Consider the following 21124-nt stretch of genomic DNA (forward strand, 5'->3'; position numbering starts at 1 on the left):
TAAAAATGCTCATGTTACAAAATAAACAGATACAGCGATTTCATGCTATATTAACATAAAGAGATTCTTTGTTTTTCTTTCACTTATAAAAGTTCAAGAAATACTTTTAAATTTTCAAATTGAGTACTTTTTTACAACAGTAAGTGCATAAATGATTGCTGTATCATCAGAAGTAAATGTATAGCAATTCATTGGGCATTGTAGAGTATCACAAATATATCAAAGTAGAGTATATATTTTTTTGACAGGCAGAGTTAGACAGTGAGAGAGAGAGACAGAGAAGACTTTATATTTTTGGCCGGCGCTGCGGCTCACTAGGCTAATCCTCCACCTGCAGCACCGGCACCCCGGGTTCTAGTCCCGGTTGGGGCACCAGATTCTGTCCTGGTTGCTCCTCTTCCTGTCCAGCTCTCTGCTGTGGCCCAGGAGGGCAGTGGAGGATGGCCCAAGTGCTTGGGCCCTGCACCCCATGGGAGACCAGGAGGAGGCACCTGGCTCCAGGCTTCGGATCAGCGCAGCGCGCCGGCTGCAACGAGCAGCCATAGTGGCCATTTGGGGGGTGAACCAACAGAAAGAAGAACTTTCTGTCTCTCTCGCACTGTCTAACCCTGCCTGTCCCCCCCCACCCAAAAAAAAAAAAAAGAGTGAGAAAAGACTTTATATTTTAAAGATAAATGTGTTCACTTATTTTCTGAAATTGCTTTCATAAAAGTGTTCCCTATACAATTGCTGGTTTTTGTAGCATTTTTTAATACATTTTTACTACCCAGACTTTGTGTTTCAACCTGTGTCATTTTTGGACGACTATAAACTAAAAAAATTCTTTTTTGTTCAGGTAGAAAAATAATTTTACAGTGAAAAATGTTTCACTGTAGCTCGTGATGAGACAGGGGTTATTCCACTTATTAGTTTGCACACAATTGTGAGTAAAATATAGTTGCTTAGTTCTAATTCAGAGTATTTGGAATGGTAAAAATTCCAGTTCTTCAAAAGAGGTCAATGAATAAAAAAATGATTTTTCTGAAAATCAATTATATCACTTATATTAAGGCCTTGTGTACTAATTGTGAGCTACATATCAGCAATTACAAGTCACGAAGCAGATAACATAGGCCTGATACTACTGCCGAGAGCAGAGGTCCTCTTTGGAACCAACTCAGCTCTTATGAAACCATTTGATATGAAAACCATCTCTCTGGCTTTAACTTTTTGCAAAACTGAATATCCAGAAGTAGTTTGGCATGCAGATCCCATGATTCCAAATGCACATCTTTGCATGGTTGTAAGATTTCAAAGACATTTAAGTCTCTAGGACAACTTAATAAACTATCAATTTGTTTATTTGCTCCTAATAAATTGTTAGTTGTAGAAAAAAATAAACTATCAATTTGCTTTTTTAAGTATCTGATCTCTAATCTTAAAAATGAAAGAAACTTTTAAAATAACTGTTGGAAAATTTATATAATAAGTGGAACAGATTAAGTGCACATAGGTTTTTTCCCCTACTGAAGTGGTATTAGAATCTCTCTCTTCCTTTAATGAGTTTTGCTGTCAACTTTATCATGTGATCTGATTCTAAATGTTTTTAACTTGAGAATCACTGTCTTGCCTAAAAAAGTACAAATTGCAAAGGGAGTGTCATAATATCTTGCTTCTCTTAGGTGAAAATGACCCATGCAGATGTTCAGGTAAAGGAAATTTGGCCTGGCTATCAAATGGTCATGGATGAAACAAACAAGAATTTCAACTGAAGCCTGAGATTTGCAATCTACATCACTGCTTTTCCACTGAGTAGCATATGAATTGACAATATGATCATCTACTTTCTGTTATCATTAGCTGATTGTATTATTGGTTAAAGCCAGCCTATGAGGATGAACATATAGCTTAATATGCAAATCAAATAAAATGTGAAATACACTTATTTACGATATACTTGCATTATAGAAAGTATGATTAAAATTTAAAGTAATTTAAAAAATTAAAAGTAATTTTTAAAAAGATTTATTTATTTGAAAGGCAGTTACAGAGAGAGAAGGAGGGACAGAGATTGATCTTCCATCCACTGGTTCACTCCCCAAATGGCTGCAATAGCTGGAGTTGTGTCAAGCCAAAGCCAAAAACTAGGAACTAGTTCTCACTGGGTTCTGCTACTTTGTGCCCCAGCCGACTGACTCCTTCCTATTACCTCCCACTACACCCCACTTTCCAGATGCTCTGGTTACTGTCGTTTCTACTGAAGTTTGTTTCAGCAATTTCTACACTGGTTTGGATATTCCTGGTAGGACGCACTATGGTGATTGATTAACACTATTTTGTAAATAAAAAAAAAGTATTGTAGTATTGTATGCGCACTTGTGTGTCACCTGTGTTACAATCATTTGGGTTCCATTTCAGGCTTTGGCTCTGGTTACTAACGTGGAGTTAGCCAAACTATAGTTTGAGTGCATGATCATTTCTGACACCCACTGCAAGGAGTTACAGTCCAGCTACAAAGTAAAAAGGGAAAATTTATACAAGATTTCTCTCTGACTTCTGCACCAACTTAAAAGTCAGTAGTTTCCCAAAGCTACCCTTGGGCTTGCTAATTCACGAGAAAGGCCCACAGTAATCAGGAAGGCTGTTACACACCTGGTGATGACCAATTGTAATGCAGGGGAACAGAGGATTCCACATGCCCTTAGCACATACTGCCTTCTCGGCACTCGTGGTGATAAACACATGTGCAGTGCTGCCAACTGGAGAAGCTGACCCAGGTCTCCCCGTGTGCAGAGCTGTTATGTGGTCCTATTAGGTAAGCCTGATGGATTGACTGATTGCCTCTATAGTTGAGATTCAGCCTCCAGGTTAACTGATACCACATGATTCAAAGACCCAATTCTAAAATCACATGGCTGAGCTTTCTGGTGTGGTCTGCTCTCATCTGAAGATTATCAGTCATGGCCAGCCACATTCTCAAATAAAAACATTCCAGATAGTTATGATACAAATTTCTCTCCAGAAGCTATAGGCAAAGTCCAGACTCCACTGTGAACTACGTAACATCTCTAAGCCTGTGTTTTTTCATCTGTAAAATAAATGTAATCATACTTTCCCTATGACTTTCAAGCCTTAATTCATGAAGAAATGCTGTAATCCTCTATATTTAGAAAAAATCCCAGATAGTAAAAATTTTTTAAAAAAACCTTTTCATTTCTGCTAGAATGAGGTAGCTTCTCTGTCTGAGAGAATACTGTCAAATGGCCCCCACCACAAATCCCATTTTCCAAAGATAATTCTGATTGCATCATGTCCTCAGACAGGCTCTCCCATTGTCAGAGGAATGGTACCTTGTGGTGAGACATCCACTGTACTAACCACTGGCAGGAGAGCCATGTTCTAAGCACTCATTAGCTGTGTGGTGTCATACAGGTAGTCTAACTTCTCTAAGCGTTGGTTTCCTTGTGAAGATAGCGTACTTGCTTTGTGTGAAGTCACAGCTTATTAAATCAATTGAATGTCATTGAGTTTAAAAATCATGACAAATATATATGTATATGAAAATACTCATAAGTCAAAATTTAGTGAATAGTAAACCCTCCAGGTACCCCCAAGACAGTGGATTTCAGTAATGTACAGAAGAAGAAAGGGGCTAATATGTCAATACAAAGTGTAATTCTGAGTGTTTCTGTCCCCACAAAAACTCATGTATTACAACCCTAAAGCCCAGTGTGGCTGTATTAAGAGGCTGGACTTTGAGGCTGTGATTTGAAGCAGCTCTGTCTTCATGATTGGGATTAGTGTTCTTATAAAAGAGGTCCCAAAGAGACCCATACCCTTTCTACCATATGAGGACAGAGCAAGAAAATTGTGCTAAACCATGCTGAATCAGCACCTTGATCTTGCACATCCCGGCCTCCATAATGTGAGAAAAAAAAAGTTGTTCTATTGTTCATAAGCCACCCAGTCTATGGTATGTTGTTATTGCAGCTTGTAAGAACTAAGAAGTGGAGTGTCGAATTTTCTGCTTCATCTCTCCACAGTACTTTCAAATGTTTTCTCCTGTATTGGTTTAGTAGCGTTAAAATATTTGTTAGGTAATCTCTCTTCAGCACGTACTCAATCATAAATACACCTGCTGGGAGGTACAGACAGAAGATTTTTGAGAATACGCAGTTCCCTGACTGCTGAGTTTGAGATTCCATCCTCCCACGTGCCTACTGGGCCTTCAGGATCTCAGACACAGCCTTGGGTATGAAACCTGATGCTGGCCTCATTTGCTCTTCTTCCCTCCTTGAGAAATAGCCCAGCTGTGGTGGTCAGCAGCACCCTCACGCTCTGCCTGCTTTCCTGCACTGGTAAGCTGGCCAGACAGCCAGGGAGGGTTTTCCTTCGGCGTTAACAGCCAGCTCCTACTTCTTTTCCAACATGCTGGGACCTCACTGCCTCCACAAGCCAAACAGACCAAAGAAGGTGTGGAGGTTTGTTAAGACTCTCCCAGTACTTAGACCACACAATTCAAAAGCCTGCAGCTCTCGGTGTCACAAGAAGCAGCAAATGATTTGGGAAGATTAATGTCAAAAAATACCAGCTCAGGCTTTAACTTGGCCCATCTTCAACATTTAATAATTTAATGTTTAATAGAAATATCAAAATTCACATCATTTAATAAATTCAGGACAAGAATCCTTCATATATTCTATATTCTGTGGTAATATGTCATATATTGTGGGTTGTTTTTGGCCCTATATCTTTTAAATCTAACCATCCAAATCTGACTTATATAACACAAATGATTTGGGAAGATTAATGCTAAGTAAATACCAATTCAGGCTTTAACTTGATCCATTTCAAAATTTACATCATTTAATAAATTTCTAAATGTTAAAAAAATTGCTTATTCCAAAGTTGAGTATGAATATACTCAAGGATCATGGAAAATGCACAGGAAAATGTTCATGAAAAATGTGTGCTATGGAAAAAGTATGCATGGATTTTGAAAAAGTATATATGAATTTAAACATTTTGCACCAAAATTATCTTTTAATTCATTTCTCCATGACCTTTTTGAAGTACCTTTGCATAGTGTCCTGAATACAAAATGTTTATGAATTTAAATCTATTGAAAATAGAGTCCCTGGTGTATGATTTACTCAAGATAGATTTGCCTACAGTTATCTCTTCCTGTTTAACCAAGGTCTTGAAAACCAAAACTCTGACATGCTCACAGAATTCTTAAATTAAGTCAATCAGAAATAACCTTGGTGGGTAATTTGATCTACTCCACTTCAGACAGGACTACACCAAATCCATTGCAGACAAGTCAAAGTCTACTCTGTTTTAAATTCAATCATCTATGTGATGGCCTAAATGCTGCCCTTCAGAAAGATATGTCCATATCCTAATGCCAAGAATGTTACCTAATTTGGAAAAATAAAGTGATCTTTACAGAAGTACTTAAATTAATGACCTTGGTATGAGGAGCTTATCCTGGATTATCTAGGTGGACCCTCAATCCAGTGCCAAGTGCCCTTGCCAGAGACAAAAAAGGAGGAGGACAGACAACAGAGAAGCCAGGAAGGTAACACCATAGAACTTCCACTTTGTCTCCCAGAACCCCTTAATATTTATTCAGTGTAACAGACAGAACTGTGTCCCCAGATATGTTTAAGTCCTAATCTCTGATCATGTAAATGTTACCTTCTTTGCAAATGTCATCAAGTTATGGATGTACCTGGGCTCCTAGTTTTGGACTAGCCCAGTCCTGGCTGTTACCAGGGGAGTGAACCAGTAGATGGAAGATATCTTTCTCTCTCTTTCTCTTCCTCTCTCCTTCTCTATAATTCTGCCTGTCAAATACATAAAGATAAATCTTAAAAAAAAAATGAGTAGGGGTCTGCATTCTGGCACAGTGGGGTAGGCTGCAAATTATAACACAAGCATCTCATACTGAGGTACAGGTTCAAACCCTGGCTGCTCTGCTTCTGATCCAGCTTCATGCTAATAAGCTCGGGAAGGCAATGGAAGATGGCCTAAGTAGTTGGGCCCCTGTTACTCACGTGGAAGACTTGGATGCAACTTTAGGCTCCTGACTTGTCTGCCTGTCAAAAAAATAAATATTTTAAAGATAACCAAAGGGCTATAGATGCACCTAATTTAATTACTAGTGTCTTTTTCAAAGAGGGAAACTCGGTGGACATCCATAGACACAGAAGAATACCATTTTATTACAGAGGCAGCTACTGAAGTGATGTGCCCACAAGCCAAGGAATACCAAGGACTGCCAGCAACCACAAGAAACTAGGAAGACACAAGAAAGGGTCCTGGCCTGAAGTCTTCAGAGACCATAGCCCTGCCTATACCTTGGCTTCATATTTTGAGTTTCCAGAACTGTAAGATAAAAAAAAATCTATTGTTTTAAGCCATCCAAGTATGTGGTAATTTGTTGCAGCAATGATGGAAAACTGGTAGACCATGTTTGCAATAGATGATAGTTCCTGACTCAGCATCAACATACATGTGTTAATGAGCTTCAAATGAAATACTGCCAATGGAAAACTACCTTCAGAGGCAAGGAGTTACTTTTCAAGCACGGGAGAGGGCATTGTCATTGGGATTGACTGATGTTCCTGAACGTGATGCTGCTCACAATTTTTAGAGGGTCAGTAACTGAGCAATACGTTTCTATCATTCAACTGTATGTAATTATTTTTGTGATGAAATAAGAAGCTTTTCTAAAGACCCTAAGCAGAGGTTCTCCACCAGGGGCCAATTTGTCCCCCAGCAGACATTTGGCAGTATATAAGGAGATTTTCCATTGTTACACATAAAGGGTGCTACTGACCTCTAGTGGGTGAAGGCCAGTGATGCTACTGAACATCCGACAACACACGAGAAAGTCCTCTAGCCCCAAATGTCAATAGTGTCAAGGTTGAAAAAAACCTAATCTGTAGGAATATTCCAGGAATGTGGGTTGGCAAAATAATTTGTTATTGTAGAAACAATGAGCAAATCCACATTACCCCAACAGACAACATTCATAGATGGCTTATAACGGCACATCTCACAGATGCTCGATGATGACTTGTTAGTAGAGACCACAGCACTTTGGTTTCCCTGTCTTTGAAATGGATATTAAAACAGGATGAACATTTGTATTGGCCATAACGTAGGACATGTACGAAATGTTCTTAACACATTCTCTGTTGAACAGTAACTTCTTCAGTAATGCTAACTATTGTCCTCATCACGGTACGTACATTGTGATTACTACCAGTTGTTCTATCCTATCACTAATTTGTCCCAGAATAACCGTCTCATCTCACTTCTGAGTTTTCTGTTTTAAAATTACCTGATTCTATGAGCTTGCAGGAAAATGAATTGCTGATCTTTGACAAAAATTCTAAAACCAACCTGAATCCATTTCCACAAAAATAGATCAAACTGGAGCTAAATGCAAAATGGACATCTCATTATCCTTGAATTACCAAGTATCGTCAAGACAGACAGGATTCTGTCTCCATTTCCTTATTGTGGGAAGAGAAAGAAAAAGTCTCTACCCTCTACTTGATTTTCTTTTGGTTTGGCCAGATTTTTCACTACCCAACTATGTGAAAAATGTTTCTAGTTTTTATGTAAATTAAGCTGGTTACATGGTCTTAAAACATATTTAATTGTGTTTTAGTTTTTCATAGGGCTTATAAAAAAAGGCAGAAGACTGCTCTCTCCAAATCATGAATTTGCCCAGGGAAAAAAACCCTGGTTTCCATATGTAGAGATTTTGTGTACCTTATCTCAAGTAATTATCATAACAGCTAGTCAAGGGATATGTTTTTATTTTTGCTTTGGGGTTATAAAACTAAGCCTCAAGGAGATAAGTAACTTATGAAACATCACATGGTTTATCAGTGGTCAAGCCTGGATTTGAACCCAGGTTCATCTCATTCCAGAGCCTGACTCCTTCCCATGATTCTTCATGCTACCCCTCAGCATCTGCTCTCTGGCATCTTAATCTCAGCATAGAAAAGAGCAATGAGACAGAATGGCAAATGCCCTAAACAGCACTCCGGCCTCAGAATCAGCCCTTAAAGCATTTGGATCTGGCTAAAAGGCCCATGAGAGTTTCACAGGCATGGAAAGCCAAGACAGTGCCAAAAATGACCTGAGGGAAAGATCTCTGTGAGTGAGATCCCAGTGGAAAGAACGGGCCATCAGCGAAGGAGGTACCTTTCTCTGAAGGGAGGAGAGAACTTCCACTTTGATTATGGCCTTGTCTAAATAAGATTACAGTTTGTGAACTCAAAAGGCTTCCATAGCCTTGGAAGCTCATGACGAGAGCCTTGGGTGATTATTGACATCATAAATAAGAGTGTCAATTGTTAAATCAACAACGGGAGCCACTGTGCACCTGCTCCCCATGTAGGATCTTTGTCCTTAATGTGTTGTACTATGAGAATTAACGATAAAACTACTAGTCGAACAGCACTCTATATCTTGTGTGGTTGTGTGGGTGCAGTCTGTTGAAATCTTTATTTAGTATGTACTAAGCTGATCTTCTGTATATAAAGATAATGGAAAATGAATCCTGATGAAGAATGGAATGAGAGAGGGAGTGGGAGATGAGATGGTTGCAGGTGGGAGGGAGGTTATGGGGGGAAAAGCTGCAAGAATTCAGAACTTATACTTTGTAAATTTATATTTATTAAATAAAAATGGAAGGCTATGTTAAAAAAAAAAAGAGCAATGAGAAATCATGTTAGGGCACTTTAACAGGTAATTGTAGGGAACATTGCCCATTGGACTGTGGTGGCCTAGAGGAGGATTCTGCCTAACACTTCTACAGCTAAAACCTGATGAAGAGTGTTCACTTCTCTCACTAAACTCTCCTTCTCCAAGAGCTTTGAAAACAATTTTGAGGGGCAGATATTTGGCCTAACACTCAAGACACAGGTTAAGACACCTGCATCTCACATCAGAGTATCTGGGTCCCATCTTGGCTCAGGTACCTGATCCCAGCTTCCTGCCTGTGCAGACGCTACGAGGCAGCAGGTGATGGTTTGAGTAGCTGGATTCTTGCCATTGCATTCTCAGCTCCCAGCTTTAGCCTGGCTCAGTCCTTGCCAGTGCAGGAGTTTGAGGAGTGAATCAGCTGATGGGAGTGTTCTCTCTCTGTCTCTCAAACTGTGTATATATATATATATATATATATATATATATATATATGCCACTGCCTGTGGTACTGGCATCCCAATTGGCGCCAGTTTGAGTCCCGGCTGCTCCACTTCAATCCAACTCTCTGCTGTGGCCTGGGAGAGCAGTAGAGGTTGGCCCAAGTCCTTGGGCCCCTACGCCCATGTGGGAGACCTGGAGGAGGCTCTGGGCTCCTAGCTTTGGATCAGCCCAGCTCCAGCCATTGTAGCCACTTGGGGAGTGAACCAAATGATGGAAGACCTCTCTCTGCCTCTGCCTCTGCCTCTTTGTGACTCTGCCTTTCATATATATAATTTAAAAATTATATATAACAATTTTAATATAAAAATATAAAACAAAGGTAGGTTTTGAAACAGTCCTTGTCCTGCTACTAAATCTGCAACTTTTCCCTTTTTTAATATGCTTTTTTTAAGGTTTATTTATTTATTTGAAAGGCAGACTTATAGAGAGACGAAGATCTTCCAATATCTGGTTCACTCCCCAAATAACCACAACATCCAGGGCTGGACCAGGCCAAAACCAGGAGCTTGGAACTCCATCTGAGTCTCCCATGTGGGTGGCCACCTGCTGCTGCTTTCCCAGGTGCATTAACAGGGTGCTGCAGCAGAAGAAGAGCAGCCAGGACTCAATCCAGCACTTTCATATAGTTAAACCTGTCGCTCCCCATGTTCGTGGAGGAACGACACAGGACCCTGCGCTGTTCTTTCGTCTGCTCAGCCCTCCCCGGGTTTGCTGCTGGTTCTTCCCGGGTTGGCTACCGACCCTTCCACCTCCGTGGAAGGGCGGTTCCCCCTAGCCACTTTCCCCACTTCCGCGGGGGAGCGGCACACCGCTGGCCAGCTCTCTCGGGGGCTGCACAGGTGTTCCTCTTAGATGTTCCCCTTAGATGTTCCTGGTGCATGTTGTCTTTCTCCTCCTTTATAGTCCTCCTCCGCCAATCCCAACTCGGCTGCCCACACGCCGAGTACGCTGCTCTCCTCCAATCAGGAGCAGGATCAGCTCCTGGAGGTCATCACTCAAGTTGGCAAGAGGCAGCTGCGTAGAAGCTGTTTTCTCCTCTCCCAGTGCCATATTGTGGGAGAGCAGATGCATAGAATAAGTCTTAATTCCAGTAACTCAGTCCAGTCCGGGTTGCTCCCCACATAAACCCACTATGACACAACACTGGCCTGTCATTGGCTGCTTGCCCCCACCCTCCCAACTTGGTCTTAGAACTCAAGGGCAGAAATACCTGACAGCACAGGTACAGGGTGAATGGACTCTGCTTGTCTAGAAAGGAGATTCCACAGAAAATTATGCTGATCCAATCCTAAACAGGCTGGAGAGGGAAGAATGCAGCATTCTTTCCCTGGTGTTCTCAGCGGGCTACAACCTGAGTCCCTTCTCTCCTGTCTAAATTCCTTCAAGGCCTTAGGTTACAGCCAAGGCTTATTCTGACCGATTCGGTAGTATTTACTGTTCCACAATACTGTGCTTCTCTTTCAAAAGTATGCCAAAGGGGCTGGCGCTGTAGTGTAGTGGGTAAAGCCGCCGCCAGCACTGCTGGCATCCCATATGAGCATTGGTTCCAGTCCCGGCCACTCCACTTCCAATCTAGCTCTCTGCTATGGCCTGGGAAAGCAGTAGAAGATGACCCAAATCCTTGGGCCCCTGCACCCTGGCGGGAGACCCAGAAGAAGCTCCTGGCTCCTGGCTTCAGACAGCACAGCGGATGAACCAGTGGATGGAAGACCCCTCTCTCTCTCTCTCTCTCTCTCTCTCTGCCTCTCCTCTGTGTAACTCTGACTTTCAAATAAATAAATAAATCTTAAAAAAAAGTATGCCAAAGCCTGTAATAAACCAGAGACGGACTTAGCACATGGCACTTGTGTACTTACTATGACCCAGGCACTGTGCTAAGCACTTTCTGTAGATCACAAACATATGTACACGTGGAAAGGTTGGGAAAAAAAGAAGAGTGGGAGGAATTCCTTCTGGAGTCTGACTTCCAGCAAATGTCAAGAGCCCAAAGCTACCTCCCATCAGTGGAGGCCTTGTTGGTTGAGGTTTCCATTGGCATCCTGCAATATTTAGTCACTGGCTGAGCAGCCTCCCATGGCCTTGTTTCCTAAGCACTGGCCTTTAAAGGAAAAAGAAAAAAAAAAAAAAAAACCTTGCAAGGCCGGGACAAAACCTGACATTCAAAATTATCAGAAGTACATGTAAATGGTAATGCTTTGAAGCTCAAAGATCACATGATCTGAACTCCACAAAGGGTGCTTATACCATGAGGAATGCTTGCAGCTACAAGTCACCATAAACAGCCAGGGAGGAGTGTCATTTTCTCACTCGGACACTGGTATACACTCACTTTTGTCCTTGAGCAAAACAACTCTGATGAAGTTAATGTCCCTTTTAAAATTCAAGATAACTTTTCTCTGCAGAAATCCTGCACAAATCTCCCCATGGCATCTGAACTATTTTTCTATTACTGGGCACACACAAACGTATGGAAAGATAGATCATCATGATCCCATCCATATCAACAGCATAGAATTCTCATGTAATCCCATCTGTACCTCAGCATTACTGTGATAAACAAGCCAGAAACTATGTCAACATGCTTCCTAAACTATGGAGAGATTTAAGACAGCGTATTTCAGCTTAAAACTCTGGCATTCTTAAAAACATAAAGTAATTCTATAAGGACATTTTGAAAAGCTAGAGAAAATGGAATTAAAATTATATTTTGATGCAAAAGATTCAAAATCCATGCATATGCAGGGGGTTCAAAAAGTTCATGGAAATGTGTGTTATGAGAAACAGAGATTTTGAAATATTTTTCACCAAAATAAATTTATCTTTAACTCCATTTAGCCACTACCTCTTTGAAGTAAGTTCATATTTAACACAGAGAACTAAAGGGAGAGCAGCAATCCTCTTCCATGTCCTCTGATTTCAGAGACCCCACCAAGGTTCTGGTCTGCCTAGTGGAAGTGACTGGTAATGAGGTGCCAATAGCTCCTAGGCTTAGCTGGATACAGAGACACACAGATATGGGTGTAGCTTTTGACAGAGGTCTACCTCCTGATTCAAAGGATATAGCTGGACTCAGAGCATCATCCCATGGTTTAGATTTGATGCCAACAAGAGCATCCCTGTCTGTTACCTCCTTTGTCCCACTATCCTGCTCTCTCCCTCTTGCCCTTGCTCCTGGCTTCCAATATCAGCACCAATGTTCACTGATTCCTCCCCAAGGCTCTTATATCTCGTGCTGGAGCTTCTTTATGACCCCAAGATCCATTCTGTGAGGGGTGTGGCAGCAGGAAGACATGTCACAAGTCCATGGACTTGATTCTCTGTCTTGCGCAGGGGGCCAACGTCCAGGCTGTAAGGAACAACAGCATTTGTCATGAACAGATTTTTCTGGGCAACAGAAAGCTGTTTCTGAGCGTATACTTTAACCAAAATATACTCAACAGCACAAGGTAAAGATTTTTTTATTACCTTCCATTTTGACCCTCTTACTTTCCAAAAGAAATTTCCTTTGAAAAGTCAAAAGATTATTAGGAAAAGGACCTTTAAAAATATCATCATGGCAGCTCTATACCTTCAAGCTAAATATAAGTATACTTCAAAATGTTCATGAAAGTGGAATTAGATAAATTGATTTTTGACACAAAAAGTTTTGAAATATCTTCTTTTTTTTCATGAACTCTTTGAAGACTCCTCATATGCATGGATTTCAAGAGGATTTTTGGACTAAAATAAATTTATATTTTTATTCCACTCTCCACCAACATTTCGATGTACCCTCATACAAGCAGACTGAGGTTCCCAAAGCAGCCAGCCCCTCTATGAGATCAGCTCCACCTACTGCTCATATCTTCTGAGCCCACCCAGGGCCCTTTCTACTTCCCATGCTCTTAATCCAAGTGATTCCTCCGTGACTCCAAGTTAGTCAGCTGCAATTTCAGGTATTTGTCAACAGTGAGGGAAACAATCTAACTCTACTCAATCTCTGTTTATGCAGGAGACCTGATTTCAGGGAGGCCTCCGCCTGGCCTGGAGCCAGGACCTGGCTATTGGTACTGGGGATTGGATTGGGAGAATTATAAGGTGGTGAACAGGTTGGAGGGGGAGCTCTCTAGAAAGCAAGCTCCCCCGAGAGCTACAGGATCTGAGGAAGATGCTCTACTTTAGAGGGTCCCTTACTGAGGGAGAGCCTGTGGGAAAAAGGAGGAAGAGGAGAGTCTATACGATTTGACCTCAGTCACTTTCCTGGCTAAATGCAGTTATGAGCCAGAGATGTCTAGAGAGTCAGTGTAGAGCATGCAAAGGAGGAAGGAGAGAGAAAGAAAGAGAGCCTAAGGAAAAGTATGGAAGTTTGAATGAATAGAACACACATGGCAGGGGCTGGCACCGTGGCGCAGTAGGTTAATCCTCCGCCTGTGGCGCCAGCATCCCATATGGAATCCAGTTCTTTTTTTTGTTTGTTTGTTTATTTAACAGGTAGAGTTATAGACAATGAGAGAGAGACAGAGAGAAAGGTGTTCCTTCTGTTGGTTCACCCCCCAAATGGCCACTACAGCCGGCGCACTGCGCTGATCTGAAGCCAGGAGCCAGGTACCTCCTCCCAGTCTCCCACACGGGTGCAGGGCCCTAGCACTTGAGCCATCCTCCACTACACTCCCGGGCCACGAGCAGAGAGCTGGACTGGAAGAGGAGCAACTGGGAAGAACCCGAATGGGCGCCAGTTCTAGTCCTGTCTACTCCTCTTCTAATCCAGCTCTCTGCTGTGGCCTGGGAAAGCAGTAGAAGATGGCTCAAGTCCTTGGGCCCTTGCACCCAGTGAGGGAGACCCAGAGAGGGAGACCCAGAGAAGCTCCTGGCTCCTGGCTTCAGATCAGCACAGCTCCGGCTGTTGCGGTCATTTGGGGAGTGAACCAACAGAAGGAAGACCTTTCTCTCTGTCTCTCCCTCTCACTGTCTGTAACTCTACCTCTCAAATAAATAAATAAAATATTTTTTTAAAAAAGAACATACATGACAGGTGATTAGAAAACAAAGTAGAAATGCAAGTGAAATCGGGTGCCATGTTTTATGTTATAAAAACTCCTAAATAATGATACTGGGTTTGAAAGTGATTCCTGAATGGGAAAAGAGAAATGACTTTCTTGCTTTTATGTTTTTCTTATGTTTTGATGTCATTCCAGAGAATCTGGGATGGCAGTCCCTGGCATGCCACCCATGTACCTGTAAGCCACATACCACCACCAGCCTAGGTGCATGAGGGCTCGCCACAGCCCATGTGAGAAGCTGGAGTTTAGAGGCTGGGGCTGTGATTATGGGGCCCATATCCTCACTTCTGCATTCATGAATAAAAGAAAGGACCAGCACACCCAGGGTTGTGCAGGCAGGAGCCTGCTGGACCATTCACCTAGCAGAAGATGCAACCAAACATCCAGCCTCCAGCGCTTCTCTTCATATCTTCCCATCAGTCCTACTTGTTGGCACCTGCGCCTTGACAAAGAGCACATGTGGCAGCCTGGAGCTTAAGGTGCACCCATAGAACTGGTACTTTCTTACCTCAATTTCACACACACTTGGCTTTGAAATGCCTCTGTGTGTTCAATGTGCAAGGAGTATGCTTTAGGATTTAAGCAAAGAAAACTGTACCACCTCCCAGTTTAATCTTCCCTACCCAGACCCAAATCCTAGAGCAGTGGTTCATGAAGCCAGATAAGCCATCACAAACGCATCTATGAAGCCGTGCTTAGACTCAAAGCCGTTTTCTCACCATCCTGTTCTTCAAATCGAAAGTTTAAAATAAACCCAGGGGAAAAGCTGCAGTGACATTTCTGGAGCAGAAGGGAGAGGAAGGCAAATGACTTTTGCCAGCTGCACCATTGTAAGGGTAGGGAATAGAAGTGGGCTCAGCAGTGGCAAAGCTGAATCTTCAGTAATTTCTAGAATAAATATTAGTGTCATTGTAAGAGGGAAGAACAGTTTAGCCAGAGGGTTCATTGAAAATTTTAAGTCCTGTAGTCAGGACAATAAGAAGAGTGCATTATTATAATTTTCAAACTCACAAAAGGACAAACTCGGCCACTGGTTTGGCTATTCATGTTCTGATTTACACACTCTGTGGGGTGCTGTATTTTGTCTTATGCTCATCAGCCAGTGATTTCTTAGTAATTCAGTAATTATATCCACCAGGCCAGTTTTCTTTCTTAAGTCCATGAATAGGATTTCAGCTTGATCAGTTTGCATCACAGAGCTAATAATGGTTTAATTCTGAAAAATTACATAGAAAATAAATGAGAAAATGACCACATTGCTCCCAGTTTTGTAGCAATTATAGCAGGTAAACTCTGTTTCTAAAATGAAAAAGGAAGAGTAATGAGTGTTCCATCATGTTGATTTCCCAGTAAGCTTTCTAACCGTGCATACAAAGGATCTTCAAGTTCATGGAAAATTTGAGTTACGACAAAACTAGGCTTGTATCTCAATTTCTGGACAAAATGACCTTATCTTTTAACTCCATTTTCCATGAACTGTTTGAGTTACCCTCTTATCTAAAGGTAGACATTTATCCTAGTTACCCAGAATGTCTGGGCAGAGTCCTTCCACTTTGTGTCACTGTCGTCTCCACATGGATGCTTAGGTGATAACCCTTCAGAAGCACCAACCAATCCAGGCAGATTTTAACAATGCAAGGTAGACACTACTCTCACAAGTCTTGAGGTATAAGCCTGTGGGGAGCAACTCGGACTAGACTGTTACTGGAATTAAGACTTATTCTATGCATCTGCTCTCCCACAATATGGCGCTAGGAGAGGAGGAAACAGCTTCTACACAACTGCCTCCAGTTCAACCAATAAGCAGCAGGACCTGCTCCTGATTGGAGGAGAGCAGCGTACTCGGCGTGTGGGTAGCAGAGTTGGGATTGGTGGAAGAGGACTATAAAGGAGGAGAGAGACAACATGCACCAGGAACATCTAAGAGGAACATCTATCTGAAGGAACACCTGTGCAGCCCCCGAGAGAGCTGGCCGGCAGTGTGCTGCTCCCCCGTGGAAGTGGGGAAAGTGGCAGGGGGAACCGCCCTTCCACGGAGGTGGAAGGGACAGTAGCCAACCCGGGAAGAACCAGCAGCAAACCCGGGGAGGGCCAAGCAGACAAAAGAACAGCGCAGGATTCAGTGTCGCTCCTCCACGAAGAGGGGGAGCGACATAATGGTGCTGTGACTTGGATATGAAGCCTAGGCAGGGTTTAGTGTCGTTCCTCCATGAAGAGGGGAAGCGACATAAGCCCACTATGCTTTTCTCTCTCTTTTTTCACATTATCATTCTGACCTTAATATTCCGTGGTTGACTGGGTAGTGTTTGGTCTAGAGGCTAAGGTGCTGATTTGGGTGCCGATTTCCACATGGAAGAACTTGAGATCAATGCTCATCTCTAGCTCACGTTAGTGCATGCCTGGGAGGCAGCGATGACAGCTCAAGTAATCGGGTTCCTGCTATTCTCATGGGAGACCTGGGTTGAGTTCCTGGCTTATAGTTTTAACCCGGTCATTTGGGAAGAGAGCTAAGAGATAAGAGATCTCTTTGTCTCTCTGCCTCTTAATAACAATAAAATATATATTCAGCAGTTGCTGATTAAGCAGCATCAATAGAAAAACATAATCATTTAAAAATAATTTTTAAGGAATACTACTATAGTTGATACTAAAATTATTATCATGAAGTCTAGGATTGCCTTATCTCTTTGTCACCACGCTCCACTAAATACCACCAGCAAGCTCAAGTCACCTGCAAGTGCCTGGGCTCATTTTGACCTAACAGAGACTCAGTATTACACCACCCCTCTTCTGATACCTGGTTTTTCATAACATTTACCAGCGTTATCTCACCTGAGGTTCTTCTTCTTCTTCTTTTTTTTCAGGTGAAGTTTCAATGGATATTAAGTCTAGGGTGGCGCCTTTCTCTTCCCAAAAAAATCTAGCTTCCAACGGTGCAGAGCTGGTGGAGCGTCCATCCGTAGCCCACTGCCCTGGCTCTGCCTGGGGGCTTCCTCTGCCTGCTCACATCACCAATGTTCCCACCACTGCTAGTATTTTGGGGGATTCTGGGCCAGCTGCTGCTCCCACTCGACTTCCACCAACTTGTAAAGCTCCATGGTGGCCTGAGCATCTTCCACAGGGGAATGTCGGCTGTTCCCGACCTGTGTGTCCCAGTGCAGCAGCTTCTGGGTGAGCTGCCTCAGAGACATGGTGGCTTTCTCTGGGAAGTTGGCTTTCCAGTTGAGGCGGGCAGGGGATATGGGAGATGTCCCGGGTTAGGGCTGAAAGTCCTGGAGGGCTTTGAAGTCATTGGGGATGGCACACCTCACCACATCTTCCCAGTGGGTAGCTTCAAGATCTGCCTCTGAGCAGTCTTGAAGGGCATAGCTGTTTCTGGGTACCACAACACTACGATGCTGACAATGCTCCATGGAGACAAGGAACTGCCGGGCCCCTTGGGTCCTGTGCCCACCATCTCACAGTCAACTGCCACCATCTTCCTCTGCAACTTCCGGGAGAACTTGTTCTCTGAGTGAGCCTTCGTGGGCTCTGGGCGGCATTCTTCCGGGAGCCAGTGGGGCGGCTCTTAATCTTCGGAAAGGCACTCTGGAACTCCCTCCAGCGACAGCACAGGCCTTCTGGGGAGGGGCGGGGGGCAGCCAGGACACAGACACGCAGCTTTCTTCTCCAGGGACTGCTCTGACCCAGTGCTATAGGCCCCTGTCTCCTTTCTTGAGAGGGAAAGGGTATTCCCAGCGCCATCCACTGCAGGAGCCTCCCGTGTCTCCGGAGAGTCCGAGTGCAACTTAGGAGGAGCCTGGCGAAGGGGGCTGTTCTCTTCCTTCCAGAAAGCCTGTCCGTTCCAAGAGCCGCCGCTTCTTGACAAAACATCGGTGCTTGGTGTTTCCTTTGGAGGCCGTTCCGCAAAGCCCGGAGTCAGCAGCAATGCAGAAGCGAGGACAGCAGATGGTAGGAGCGGAGCTGGGAGGAGCGGCTCATGGGTGACGGGATGGGGCACTCCATCCCGGCTGACTCCCACTGCGGAGTTACGGATGAGGCTCTCCTAGACCGGCCCCGCTAGGAACAGAAGCGCCCGGCGCGGGAGACCCAAAGGAGGCTCCTGGCTCCTGGTTTCGGACCAGTGCGGCTCCAGCCATTGCAGCCATTTGGGGAGTGAACCAGCGGGTGGAAGACCTCTCTCTCTTTCTGCCTCTCTGTATCTCTTCCTTTCGAATAAATAAATAAATCTTAAACTATTCAAAAAAATTTTGTTGAATTGATTTGAAAAGGGTTCTTAAATTATCTTTAAATGGCCTTCCTTCAGAATAAGTAATAAATACTACTCCAAAGCCCAAAGTATAGCAACCCACATATTGGAAGTCAAAACCTGGCTCCTGCCATCGGACCAGCGCGGTGCGCCGGCCGCCGTGGCCATTGGAGGGTGAACCAACGGCAAAGGAAGACCTTTCTCTCTGTCTCTCTCTCTCTCACTGTCCACTCTGCCTATCAAAAAAGTAAATAAATAAATAAAAATTTAAAAAATATATATATATATATAAAAACAGGGTATATTTAATTAAGACTACAGTTCTTTCTAGGTCATACGAAAGACGTGAGGTACAGTGGAGCCAGGATTGGCACAAGGGCAGGCAGACATGAATTTTACTCTCGCTCTGCCATTTAGTAGCTGTGTGAAGTGAGCAGTTTAATTAAATTCTGAATATCTTTCTTCATCTGTTACATAGGAAGACTGTAGCACTTCTTTTTTTTAAAGAAAAGATTTATTACTTATTTGAAAGTCAGAGTTACACAGAGAGAGAAGAGGCAGAGAGAGGGAGAGGTCTTCCATCTGCTGGTTCACTCCCCAATTCACAGCCAGGAGCCAGGAGCTTCTTCCAGGTCTTCCACATGGGTGCAGGGGCCCAAGGACTTGGGCCATCTTCTACTGCTTTCCCAGGCCATAGCAGAGAGTGGGGTCAGATGTGGAGCAGTGGGGATTGAACTGGTGCCCATATGGGATGCTGGCACTGCAGGTGGCCGCTTACCCACTATGCCGCAGCACTGGCTCCAGCACTACTAACTTTAAGATATTGTAACTGTAGTTTCAAAATACTGCATTTCAAGTGTCAGGCACAGAGGGTAGCACAAGACACTTCTCAGTAAAGGTAAGGGTGATAGTGACAGTGATGACAGCAATGATGGGGAGGACCACAGGCCACCTTCCTGGGGGAAAACATGGGGTGAGCGTTTTGTATTTGCTGAATAAATCTTCAAAAGAAAAGGAGGGAGAAAAGAAAAGGTAAGAGAACATCCTCAAAGAACTAAGACAGCTTTAGATTAAAAGAAGTAGGGGGCTGGCGCCGTGGCTCTCTTGGTTAATCCTCCGCCTGCAGTGTCGGCATCCCCTATGGGTGCCAGTTCTAGTCCCGCCTTCTCCTCTTCCAGTCCAGCTCTTTGCTATGGCCTGGGAAAGCAGTGGAGGATGACCCAAGTGCTTGGGTCCCTGCACCCGCATGGGAGACCAGGAGGAAGCTCCTGGCTCCTGGCTTCGGATCGGCGCAGCTCCAGCTGTTGCAGCCACTTGGGGAGTGAACCAGCAGAAGGAAGACCTTTCTCACTGTCTGTAACTCTACCTGTCCAATAAAAAAAGAAGTAGGAGAAAGTACAGCACTCTGCAAAGTTACTGCCTTGGGCCCCCTGGCATCATGAGGTGTTCCAGTAAGTTTCATCAAGGTGATGTTTCTTCTCTTGTCTTTTTTTTATTTTTACACATAGAGACAAAGAGCTTCCATGTACTATTCCACCTTCCAGATGCCCACAACAGCTGGGACTGGGCCAGGCTGAAACCAAGAGTCAGGACCTAATCTGGGTCTCCCACGTGGGTAGCAGGGACACAAGGCCTTGAACCATCCCTGCTGCTTTTCAGGGTGCACATTAGCAGTGCTGGAACTCAAAGCCAGGTACTCCTTATGAAATATCTGCAACCCAAATGGCGTCTTCACCACTAGGCCAAACACTTGCCCTGATTTCTCTTATAGACCATATACAATTTTCAGCTTGGTCCACAGGCATGGCTCCTACCCCAGCAAAGAGAAATCTTAGTCCTGTCTTTGAAAAGACTCATTCTCAGGAATTTTGCAATGATTTAAATTAATCACATAAAACTATCATTATAATCTATCGTAGAAACTCAAGTCATGATAAGTGGATTCAATTATCACTGTATAGTAGAAAGAAATAAAGGGTAAGGAATCACAGCATTTGTAAGTATGTTAGATGATGTTTAAGAATAGCAAAGTCAGGATGTAGTTTATTTATAAGGTAAAGCACAAAAAAATCTGGGCATATTGTATCCTGACATTTTTCAGGCAAAAATTTGAAATGTCATCCAGTCCTAACCACAGAAGACAATCCTCGTGAGAATTTTGAAAAGGAGAAGTTGAGTAATATGTTGGAGTGAATGATAGGTTTTTAGCCTCCCACAACACCAAATCATGGAAAGATTTCAGAGGTTGAGTATATAAATAAAATATGAATTTCAAAGCTCATAGTTCCCTTTCTGCAAATACTCTATCTCTGTTTATGTGAAGAATTGGACATAAAAATATGAATTAAAATGAATCTAGCTCTCTGCTAATGCAAATGGAAAATGAGCAGAAGATTGCCTAAGTGCTTGGGCCCCTGCACTACGAGGGAGACCCAGATGAAGGTCGTGGCTCCTGACTTTGGAACAGCCCAGCTCCAACCATTGTGGACATTGTGGAGTGAACCAGCAGCTGGAAGATTTCTCTCTCTCTCTCTCTCTCTCTCTTTCTCTTTCTCTCTTCCTCTCTCTCTAACTCTGCCTTTCAAATAAAGAAATCCTAAATAAAAGAAAATAAAATAAATTTGAC

General features: G+C 43.2%; 1 long non-coding RNA gene and 1 pseudogene across 1 annotated transcript in view; both read right to left on the bottom strand.

Annotated features, from left to right (window-relative positions):
- The window catches only part of LOC149124912 (uncharacterized), a 189069-nt gene extending 186254 nt beyond the window's left edge, over positions 1-2815 (bottom strand). Inside the window, exon 1 of the long non-coding RNA XR_016211717.1 lies at positions 2632-2815. This is a non-coding gene — a long non-coding RNA (uncharacterized LOC149124912). The remainder of the gene's footprint in view (positions 1-2631) is intronic.
- Positions 2816-17108: 14293 nt separating this feature from the next.
- Positions 17109-18911, bottom strand: LOC127489659 (interferon-stimulated 20 kDa exonuclease-like 2 pseudogene; annotated as a pseudogene).
- Between the last annotated feature and the right edge of the window lie 2213 nt (positions 18912-21124).

This window comes from Oryctolagus cuniculus, chromosome 8 (assembly GCF_051225735.1).
Source record: "Oryctolagus cuniculus isolate XC-2025 breed Fujian yellow rabbit chromosome 8, ASM5122573v1, whole genome shotgun sequence".
In the NCBI taxonomy this organism is placed as follows: Eukaryota; Metazoa; Chordata; class Mammalia; order Lagomorpha; family Leporidae; genus Oryctolagus; species Oryctolagus cuniculus.